Here is an 11,407-nt window from a genome sequence, read left to right as displayed (position 1 = left end):
CAACCTTCTTGTGGCCCAGGACCAAGATGCCCAGCTTTCTACAGCTCTCCCTTTCCCATTAGGACTCTGGTTTTTGGGGGTGAAGAGAGAAATAGCGGGGCCTCCCAGGGGAAGGACTTCACTTGCTCCATCGGGTACCCGGCAAGCCTATGCTCTTAGAGGGAGGGGTAAAAGTTTGCCTAAGTGGGAAGAGGAGAGGTATGTAACATATGCCATATGTACCCTGGGACCCAGGTGTCCTGACTTCCTGGCTTCAGCACCCCCATAAGATCCAGCTGTCTTCCAGGGAAGCATAATGAGATGGAAGGTCCTCACACGCCGTAGTGTGAGGGGTATGGCAAGGGAAGAATGGAGATAGGCCAAGATAGTAAATGGATCCACACTGGAGGAGAGTTAAATTGGGGTGGGCAAATCTGGGGTCCAGGCTGCAGGGAGGACGGAGACACCCGCCTGAGGAGGTGAGGGTGGCCGGGGGGACAGTCGGGAATGTCTAGGAGAATCAGGAGAGAGGTAGGATGGCTATGTCCTTATGAGGAAGAAGATGAGCGTAGCAGGGGGAGGGCTGGAAGGCCAGGAGGTTCTGTTGAGGAGGGTCTCAGTCCCTGAGAGGGGAAGAGGGGGCGGAGGGAGAGGGAAAGGCTCAGGGAGGAGCAGCCTGGGGGTGTGGCCCGGGTGGAATACGAGCCCTGGGGTGGAGTCTGGAAGCCTGGGAGGAGACGAGAGGGATAAGGGGCCATCCCATTGGCCGAGGTGTTCCACGTGACGGAGGGCAGGGCTTGGGGAGGAGAGGCAGCCCGGGGCCAGAGATCCTGGCCCTGGGTCTGATTGGAGGAAAGGGCCCAGCCGGGGCCCCGGGGGCGGGGCAGAGGGCGGGGCTCTGGGGACTAGGAGGAGCCTCCCAGCGTGGGCGGGCTGTAGACAGGAACTTCTGACAGTTCTGCCTTCAGCCCTCAGACCTGAGACCTCTGGGCAAGCAGGTCCCAGGTGAGTTGGAGAAAGGACCCCGGGTCTGCTGGCTGCCCTGTCCACTGGGACTCATCTTCCCCATCTGAGGTCTCGGAGGGTGTCAGGCAGCTCTGCCAGGGGCAGGGGCTGGCCCCGGGGCTGCTGCCTTCTGCTGCTTCCTGCCGAGGCGCCCCTGTACCCCACAGGTCCCGGGGTGCCGTCCCCAGCTTTACCCATAGTATCACGGAGAGGGAGAGCTCTGGGTCAGCTATCATTGAGGCTCTACCTGGTCTCACCCCATCTGGGGTCCCAAGCCCCCTTTGCCTCAGGTCTCTGTAAGAGGATGGAGGAGGGGTATAAAACCAAAGATGAGGAGTTAAGAGGTGCAAGTTCACGTCCAAGCCTGATCATCCCTACTGCCCCCTTCTGCTGGTTGGAGTCTCTGCCCTGAGGGCAGAGCCAGGTAACTCCTCTGAGACCTCACCTTCTCTAACCTGGAACAGGTCAGCATCCAGCCTAGGAAGAGAAAGCAAAGACAAAGCCGCGGCTCCCCCACCCCACTCCCATTTTTGTCCCTCCCCAGCTCAGACTGCAGAGAACCAAAGTCTGGAGCCAGAGGGAATGACCCCGGGGACCCAGAGTTCCTCATCCCAGGTGAGTGCAGCCCATCCACAGAGCTGACCAGCATCAGCTAAGGTGGGATCCAGCAGAGCCCAGGAAGCTTTATCCTGCCAGACGGAAGTTGTCCTGTGCCGTGCTGTCAGCAGAGCAGACATGGTCCCCCTGGTTCTGCTCATTTCCTTCTGCCTCAGACCACCCCAGTCTTCCCTGGTCTCTCTGAATCCCTCTCACTTGTCATTCTTAGGTCGAGCCAATGAGCATTTAGACAGGGGCTCCTGTGCCAAGCACCGGTGCCAAACTACTGGGGATGCAAAGGAAGGTTCCAACAATAACAGGCCCTGCCCACGAGGGGCTCCCAGTCTAATTGGGCCACAACATGGCAGCAGCTGGGTCCACACAAGTGCACTATAGTATCACGGGGAGGCCCTCTGAGAGGGAAGGTTCTAGCAATTCCAAGCTAATTTTCAGCTGAGAATCAAAGGAAGCCAGGAGGCCCAGGTGAGGAGGGAGGACTTTCCAAGCATGGGATGGAGGATCTTGGTCAAGGATCAGCCAGGAGGCCGGTCAGTGTCCCTGAGTCAGAGAGGAGGAGGAAGGGAGTGAGGCAGAAGACAAGCAACAGAGTCGGGGCCATGGTCTATATGAAAAATAGGTGACCCCTCCCAAACCTCAAAGGATTTTGTAGCTGCCAGTCTGCCTCTTGACTCGATTTCCAGTGTTCTAGGGGTCTGGAGGCCTATTTAGATTATTTATTCCTCATAAACATTTCCTCATTCTTGTGAACTGTCTCAATGTCCAGCCCCAGTCGATAAAATGATAGGCATTCCCATCACAGTTCCTCATTTCTATTGGACTAACTATGGAATTAAGCAATAGGTACCAATAACAAAGGGAAGCAATCAGAAAACAAAGACAGAAGCTGTTTTGGCTATGACATATCATACCTTGTATCACCTCATGCCCTCAATAGAACAAGAGAGTTCTTCACTTGTCTGAAAACAGTCCTGTACCACTCAGTTCAGCCCAAACTGCGAGGACTGTTTCTTTAAGAATCCTCTTCATGTTTTCATTTAGACAAGACTTTATTTCAGCCTTTTCGGGAATTAGCTTGATAGATAGCTCTTCTTTGCCAGCTTCTCACAAACTCTTCATAGAACTTTCATAACCTAACCCTTGGGACACTTCTAGGGAGGAGGAATTTAGTATCCCCACCTCTCTCTCCCCCACAGACTCTCACAGCTCAGTGACAGAGATGATTTCACAAGGAGAAACATTCCCCAGGAAGACATTTCTCCAACTTTTATTATTCCAACATGGTTCTCACTTCAAATGTAATATGCTTTTCTCCATATGCCATTGGGCCTTAATGATGGCAGTTTCCCATGTTGGCTCTGACACTCATAGAGGTAATATGAATTTCAAGCAAATCCCTTCTGTGCTTCATTTTCTTCCTGTAAATTGATGACGGGTGGACCAGATGGATTCTGAAATCTCTTTCAGCTGTAAATCCTGTGACTTTTGATGGTTAAGGAGTCAGAGACATTAAAGGATGTAGCTGTGGACTTCACTGAGCAGGAGTGGGGCCTCTTGGACCATTCCCTACTTGGTGTGCAGGGTTTGAGCCTTCATCAGTTATTCAAAAGGCAAAAGGGCCGGTCTCTCTCCACAGGGTCCTCCAGCTGCCTGACTTTCTTATCCAAGGTCATCGAATTTTAAAATGGGAAGCTGGGACTTTCCTTTGTTGCTCCTGAAGTTCCTATTTTAGGTCAAAAATCAATCCAATATTAGAGAATCTCAGAACTGCCAATCTTAGAGGTTCTAACCTCAAAGTGGAGGTGAATTTTGTTGGCAAAATCTCTGAATCTCTTAAAACTGCTCATGCAGCTTTTCCTTGAAGATGGACAGTGAAGGGAAACCCTCTAGATACAAAGGCATCTTCTTCCTCTCTAGGATGGGTCTAGAATTTAGAAAGGTCTTCTGGTTAACAATCATCAATTTGTAGCTCATTGCTCCTAATTCTGCCCAGTGTCACATGGGGAATTGAACAATAAGGGAAAATAAGGCAATTTTATGAGCAGGATAACATCTATTAGCAGAGGCATGCTGCCTGCCAGTAAAAGGGTCCATGGCTCAGCCACTGGCCCACATTCCTGAGCAGCTCCCCTTTCATAGGTTTTGGGGAGTACAGGAAAAAGAATGGAACAGGGAGGTGACATCATAGGATTAAGAACCACATGACTGGATACAGAGCTGAGGTGCAGGGAACAAAAGTTTGGTTGGAATCTTGGTAATGCGAGGCTAACAAAAATCCATTTCTTCTTTCCTGTGACTTAAGAACTGGTTGTTGTTTTAGAGCACATGCAAGGTCTTAGAGATAACAGACCAGATATTTTAGACTGCCTTGAAGGATGCCCTAAACAAACAAGGCCCCACACCTTGGCATTCACATGCATCCCTTAAGAACAGCTACATTCTTGGAGCCAAGAATGGATCAATGATTAGCAGGAGAGCTGGGTTTGGAAAGAGAACCCATTACAAACCAGCAGAATTCTGAACCAAGTTCAGAAAGAAAGAACCACGACTTAAGCAATTACACGACAAAAGTAGTTACAGGACAAAATCAATTGTCCATAGGATAAATAAATAAATGACATTGAATCAATTTAATTTTCTCCCTAGTGTAGCAAGTTTGTCTTTATTCTTCCTTCATCATTTCCTCAAATTCCATACAGGTGGTGGAAAAGAAGGAAAAGAAATAATCATTTGTATAGACCTACTATGTGCCAGGCACTGTACTAAGTCATTTGTATGTATTTTTTCATTTGATCCTCACAACATCTCTGATTTTAGTACTGTCATCCCCATTCTATAGCTGAGGAAACTGAGGCAAACAAAAGTGAAGTCATTTGCCCAGAGGCACACAGCTCCTAAGTGTCTGAGGCTGGACTTGAAATCAAGTCTTCCTGATTCCAGGCCCAGGGCTCTTACCACTGCATTTCCAGCTGCCTCAAAGCTCTACATAATTGGAAACTATGGAGCACCTGTGAAAGAGGTGGCCAGAGATGGGATTTTCTGATTGCCAACTGGCTGCATGATCCCATGAGATGCCTCCAAAGATCCCGACAATCATTACCATGGAAACCCTCCTTGAAGAATCCTGGGAACCGTCCTGTGGTCCTTGCTTGCCCCTCCCCACTGCCTGAAGAGGCCCACATTCCACATTTCTCCCCATCCTCATCCTTTCCTCATTCCCCATGCCTAGGGCTTCCAGTTTCCAGAGAAGACCTGACCTCTTCTCAGGAAGGGGGAGCACCATGGCTTCTGGAGCCAAAAGGCCCAAGGCACCTTTGTCCAGGTGAGTGAGGTGATAGCAGATTGTGAGGGCTGTCGTTACAATGCACTGATGTGAGGGGCGGGGGGTGCTAGCCTTGGGGACAGGCAGACCTGTCCTGGAACTCCTTTTTACATACTTTTTAGCAACATGATCCCAAGCAAATCACTAACCTCTGAGCCTCAGTTTCCCCATCTGTAAAACAAAGTGTTCAGACTCCATGGCCTTTCGGTTCCCTTCCAATGATAATTCTATGATCCTATAAGAAGTCATTGTTTGAAACTTTGGGGCATAGAACTCTCCTGAAATCATCCAAAAGGGCTGAGGGTCTCCAGTATGGACACCTTCCTAGATTTTCTTCGAGTCAACAAGTATTTATTAAGCACCTGCCTCATTCCAGCACCAAGGACACAAAGAAAGGCAGGGGACAAGCCTTGCTCTCCAGGACTTCACAGTCTAGCGGGGAAGACAACACACAAACAACTATGAACAGCCCATTATGTGATGGATCAACTGGAGCTCAGCAAGAGAGGGAAGGCACTAAGACCAAGGAGGACCAGAGGAGACTTATGTAGAAGAAGGGGTTTTACATGGGACTTCAGGAAAGCCAGAGCAAGCATGAGGGGCAGCCAGAGAGAACATGGAGTCAGGAGAGGGAGTGTCCTGGTCAAGAAACAAAGAGGAGGCCCGTACCACTGATCATCGCACATGTGGAGGGCACGTCAGGTGAGAGAGAGGAGCAGATGATGAAGGGCTTTAAGGGCCAAGCAGAGGATGCTGTATTTGATCCTGGTGCTAGGGAGCCAAGGGAGTTTATGGAGTAGAAGAAAAGAGCATTTTAGCAAGATGAAGGTGACAGCTGGGTGGAGGACTGAGTGGATGGGGGAAAGACTCGACATGGGGAGGCCAACCAGAGGACTCTTGCAATAATACCCCAGGTGTGAGATGATTGGGCCCTGATTAAAGAAGGTGGCAGCTCAGAGATGAGGTGTTGTAGGAGAAAGAGGTTACAAAGGCAGAATGAAAAGGACTTTCCACGAGCTTGATTTGGAGGTGTGAGGAGTGAGTGCATGAGAGACGATGAAGAGTATACAGCTTCTAGGTTATGGGCCTGGGCAATGGGGAGACTGGTGCTTTGGACAGTCGTAGGAAAGTAAGAAGAAGAGAAGGCTGGGGGAAAGACGGTGAGTTTGGTTTAGGGCATCTTAGGAGAGGAACCAGTAAAAAGGATTGTCACCAAATCCTAGAGAAAAGAGAATATCAAGGAAAAGGGTGTGACTGACTGTCAAAGGCTGCAGAAATGCCAAGAGGGATGAAGAGGGATGAGAAAAGGTCACTGAATTTAACACTTAGAAAATTATTGGTAACTTTATACTAAGCACTTTCAGCTGAACGATGAAGTTGGAACCTGGAGTGCAAAGAGTTTGGAAGAAAGTAAGAGGAAGGGAGTTGGAAACAGCACTTGTAGACGACCTTCTCTAGGTATTTGGCCATCAATGGTGTCCAATGGGGATGAATGGACCGCATGAGGCTTTTCTTCAGGATTGAAAAGACATAGTTTTATTTATGGGAACAGGGAAGGAGCCAGTAAACAAGGAGACTGAAAATTAGAGATAAAATGGGGATGATACAGGAAGGAATTTGCTGAAGGAGAAGACAGAATAGACTGGGCTCATGTCTACATGTAAAGGGGTTCACCTTGGCAACCAGGGCAAAGGAGGAAAAGAAGATTTCTGATTTACCTGAGATTAAGAGGGGAGGAGAGAACTCTTGCTAAGTGTCCGATTTTTTGAGTAAAATATGAGGCTAAGTGGTAGGAAAAGCTAACCAAATGAGAGAGTTGGGGAGGAATAAAAAGACCTGGAAAAGTTGCAGTGGTGAGTGGGGTAGGGAGTCAGTTAGGGAGATGTCAAAGGATTTCATTCTTACAGTGAGGGCCCAGAGGAAATCCTGTAACCTAACTTTGCACTGAACACTGACAGCCCAGATTCATGATTTTCTCTGTCTCCATTCAGCACCATGTGAGTAGGAATGAAGGCCACTGCCCTAAGTGGAAGTCATAATCCAAGGCTGAGCCTTGCACAGGTCATCAACCCAAGGTCCCTCTCCTGATCTCTCTGGCTCCATCCTCGTCTCCATTCTCAGAAAACTGTTGGCCATGTCTGTGGGTGATCACCCCAAGGTTAGGCAGTTGGGAGGTAGAGACTCCCAGGCATCCCACAGAACCAGACCCTGTGGAAGCCTAGATGGCTTTGTGATCTCCAGTATTTTGTTTGGTCACATCTACTTGGGGTTGGGACTGGACAAAGGTTGTAGTTGATTAGATTTAAGACAGGTAAATACAAGGCTGAAGCCAGAACCTAGACTTGAAAACTAGGAGAACCAGAATCCAGGGAGTGAGACAGTGTTGGGGACCTCAGCCCTGGGCCCAATCACTCAGTCAATAAACACTGATCAATGCCTACTATGTTCTAGGTGCTGTATAAGCCTGGGATACAAAGGAAGGCAAAAGAGAGACCGCGCTGTCCAGGAGCTCACCGTCTTGTATACAAACATGGAGGTGGTTTGAGAAGGAGTCACGGATCATGAGCCAGACAAAAGAGAGTATTGTGCTACAGAAATACATCCAGTTCAAGAGGGAAATAAGTGAATAAAAGGAGAAAGGAGAATAGTAGTTGAAGAAGAGTAGAGTTGGTGAAGAAATAGTCAAAATCACAATAATAATTAATAGCTAACGTTCATACAAGGCTTACTCTGTTCCAAGCAATTTGCAAATATTCTCTCATCTGATCCTCATAACAAGCCTGGGAAGTAGGTGCTATTATTATCCTCATTTTATATATAAGGAAACTGGAGTAAACAGAGGTGCTGTGACTTGCTCCATGTCTCACAAGTAACAAATGTCTGAGTCTGGATTTGAACTTGTCTTCCTGACTCCTGGCATAGTGCTCCAGCTACTTTGTGTGCCACTTATCTGGATCATGGTGGACCATACATGAAGCTTCAAATAGAAGGGCTAAGAGACTTTTAGGATAGTGTTCCAGCCAGTCATCTGGGATGGGATGGATGGAAGACAAGGTGGGGTAAGGGTGGGGATCATGCCATTTCAATTATTAATTACTGGTATGGATCCTATTCCCTTCTCCCACCTAGTTTTCTTTCAAAGGAATGAGTCAGGGGCAAAGAGGATCAAGGATATCATAGAAAAAACGTCACTAATTCCCATCATAAAATATGCATGGGATAAATTTACCTGTGAAAACAGAGGGGGCAGCAGAAGGCATTAGAAAGCAGAACCATATAAGAAACACCTTGGACACAAAGGTTCACCCAATATTAAAATGAAAGGAGGACATTGTGTAATACCTTTTGTTACTATCTCCCTAAACTCACCCCACTCTCTGCCCTCTGACCCCATAATAACCATGAGATCTAAAAGCTAAAGGGATTACCTAAAGAGGAAGAAAATCCATTTATACAACATGAAATTATAGCTGCTGTTTATTGTTGTTGTCAGAATAATGTATGAAGAACTGTCTGAACTGATGTAGAGAGAAGTGAGCAGAGCCAGAGTTTAATCTGTAGCAACCCTGATCGATACATTGAGCAATCATAACTCCAGAGTAGTAGTTTCAGAAATATTTTGTTCTGAGAACTTCTTTCAAGAAGAAAAATAAGGTGTGTTTGAACCCCATGTCATTTAATCTTCTACTCTTAATATTTTTTCAAATTTAATGCATTTTTCTTTTATGCATTTGGTATTTATTTAATTAGAATGTTTTTATTATCTGCAAGACTGCAATGTAAATTTCTTTATTTTATATATTTTGTTGAATAGGAATAGCATTTTAATTTAATTTTTTTTTTTTGCAGGGCAATGGGGGTTAAGTGACTTGCCCAGGGTCACACAGCTAGTAAGTATCTGAGGCTGGATTTGAACTCAGGTACTCCTGAATCCAGGGCTGATGCTTTATCCACTGTGATGGCTAGCTGCCCCAGAATAGCATTTTAAATCAAATAATGTACAACTTGGAATATGTTGATCAAAACCTTGATATGTGAAATTCATTTCAAAGTTAAAATGTTATCTCTGAACAACAGTTTGCATCATTTGGTTCATCACCTGAATCAGCTTGGTTCTGTGTTGAGTTGATTTAATAATAATAGCAACACCAGGCAGCTAGGTGGCACTGGCCCTGGAGTCAGGAGGACCTGAGTTCAGATCTGGTCTCAGACACTTAACACTTACTAGCTGTGTGATCCTGGGCAAGTCACTTAATCCCAGTTGCCTCACAATAGCCATCTCTGGGGTGGGGGCAAAGGGTAGAGAAGAAAAAAGTTGGCAAAAAACAGTTGTATGATAACTTTATTATATATTTAAAAGGAATAAAAATTGTACATAACAGATTTGCAGCTTCATGTACAATCATCTTTTTTTCTAATCTACTATATAATGGAAATGCCTAAGTTCAGGATAAAATAAAATTTTTTTAAATACTAGCAAGTAGATCACAATAATGAATCAGGTATTCCATATCAACAAAACTACCAAAAAATTATTTTGTTAAGCTAACAAAAAAAACTTCTAAAGTCATCTAGAAGAACAAAAGGGTCAAGAATACCAAGGGAATCAATGAAACAAAATGTGAAGGAAAGTAGTTGAGTACCAGATTTCAAACTATATTGCAACACAAATTCAAAACAATCTGGTACTGCCTAAGAAGAAATAGAGTGGTGGATCAGAGAGACAGATTAAGTACACAATACATGGTACTAAATGGTTATAGTAATCTATTGTTTGATAAACCGAAAGATTCAACCAGCTTTTGGGACAAGAACTCAAAATTACTGGAAAAATTGGAAAGTAGTTTGGCAGAAACTTGATTTAGAGCAACATTTCAAACCACATACCAAGTTAAAGTCAAAAAGGATACAAGATTTAGACATAAATGGTAATGTCATAAGCAACATGGATAATTTTGATTTTGCAAAAACAAAGTGAATGCAGCCAAGATTAGAAAGAAAGCAGGAAACTGGGGGGAAAGTTTACAGCCTGTTTCTCTGATAAAGGCTTCATTTCTCAAATATATAAGGAACTGTATCACAATATGCATCATTCTTCAATTGATAAATGGTCAGAGAATATAAACAGGTAGTTTTCAGATGAAGAAATCAAAGCTATCTATAATCATATGAAAACATGCTCTAAATCACTATCGATTAGAGAAATGCAAATTAAAACAACTCTGATTGGTTATGTCAGAAAAAGAAAACCACAAATGTTGGTGGGGGTGCAGAAAATTGAGACACTAATGCACTGTTCATAGAGTTGTGAACTGATCCAACCATTTTGAGGAAAAATTTGGAAGTATGCCCAAAGGGCTATCAAACTGTAAGGACCCTTTTATCCATCAATACAATTACTAGGTCTATATCCCAAAGAGATCAAAGACAAAGGAAAGGGGTTTATATGTACAAATATTTATAGCAGCAATTTTGTAGTGGCAAAGAATTAGAAATTAAGATGTCCATCAAGTGGGGAATGGCTGAACAAGTTGTGGTATGTGCTTGTGATAGAATATTATTGTGTTGTAAAAAATGAGAAACAGGATGGTTTTAGAAAAATCTGGGCAAACGCATATGAAATGATGCCATGTGAGGTGAGCAAAACCAGAAGAATATTGTACACAGCAACAGCAATTTTGAATGATGTTCAACAGTGAAGGACTTAACAATTTTCATCAATATAATCCAAGATAATTTCAAAGAATATATGATGGAAAACACCTCCAGAGAAAGAAGTGATAGACTATGAATGCAGATTGAAGTATAATTTTTCACTTTATTTTCCTTGCTTTGTTTTTTTCAACATGACTAATATGCAAATAGGGTTTTCATGATTTCACATTTATAATTGATATTCACATTTCTTGCCTTATCAATGGATGGGCATGGGATGACAGGGAAGAAAAGAATTCAGAATTCAACATTCTTTTTTTTTGTTTGTTTGTTTTTTTGGTTTTGGTTTTTTTTAGTGAGGCAATTGGGGTTAAGTGACTTGCCCAGGGTCACACAGCTAGTAAGTGTCAAGTGTCTGAGGCCGGATTTGAACTCAGGTCCTCCTGACTCCAGGGCCGGTGCTCTATCCACTGCGCCACCTAGCTGCCCCTGAATTCAACATTCTTAAAAGAAAAAAAATGCATAGACTGTAGACCTCAAGACACATATTGGTTTAATGTAACGATTCCACTGACAAGAAACAAATTCTGCAAGTGACCAGAACAAATATCATTAAGTATAAAGGAAAAGAAACTCAAACACAAGGTTATTTTGCACCCAACAGAAACCACAGGAGGGAATAAAATAATGTATTCTAAAGAGAAAAAGAGTAGTTCCAGGCATCTGTAATGGAAGCTGCACTTTCCACTTTATAGCTAGAGGGGACTCCCATTGACCAGCCCTCCATCACTCTGTGAATGTTTGAGATCTGTCCTTTACTAGACAGATGTA

The sequence above is a fragment of the Dromiciops gliroides genome, chromosome 3, assembly GCF_019393635.1.
Source record: "Dromiciops gliroides isolate mDroGli1 chromosome 3, mDroGli1.pri, whole genome shotgun sequence".
In the NCBI taxonomy this organism is placed as follows: domain Eukaryota; kingdom Metazoa; phylum Chordata; class Mammalia; order Microbiotheria; family Microbiotheriidae; genus Dromiciops; species Dromiciops gliroides.
This window is presented reverse-complemented; position numbering follows the sequence as displayed.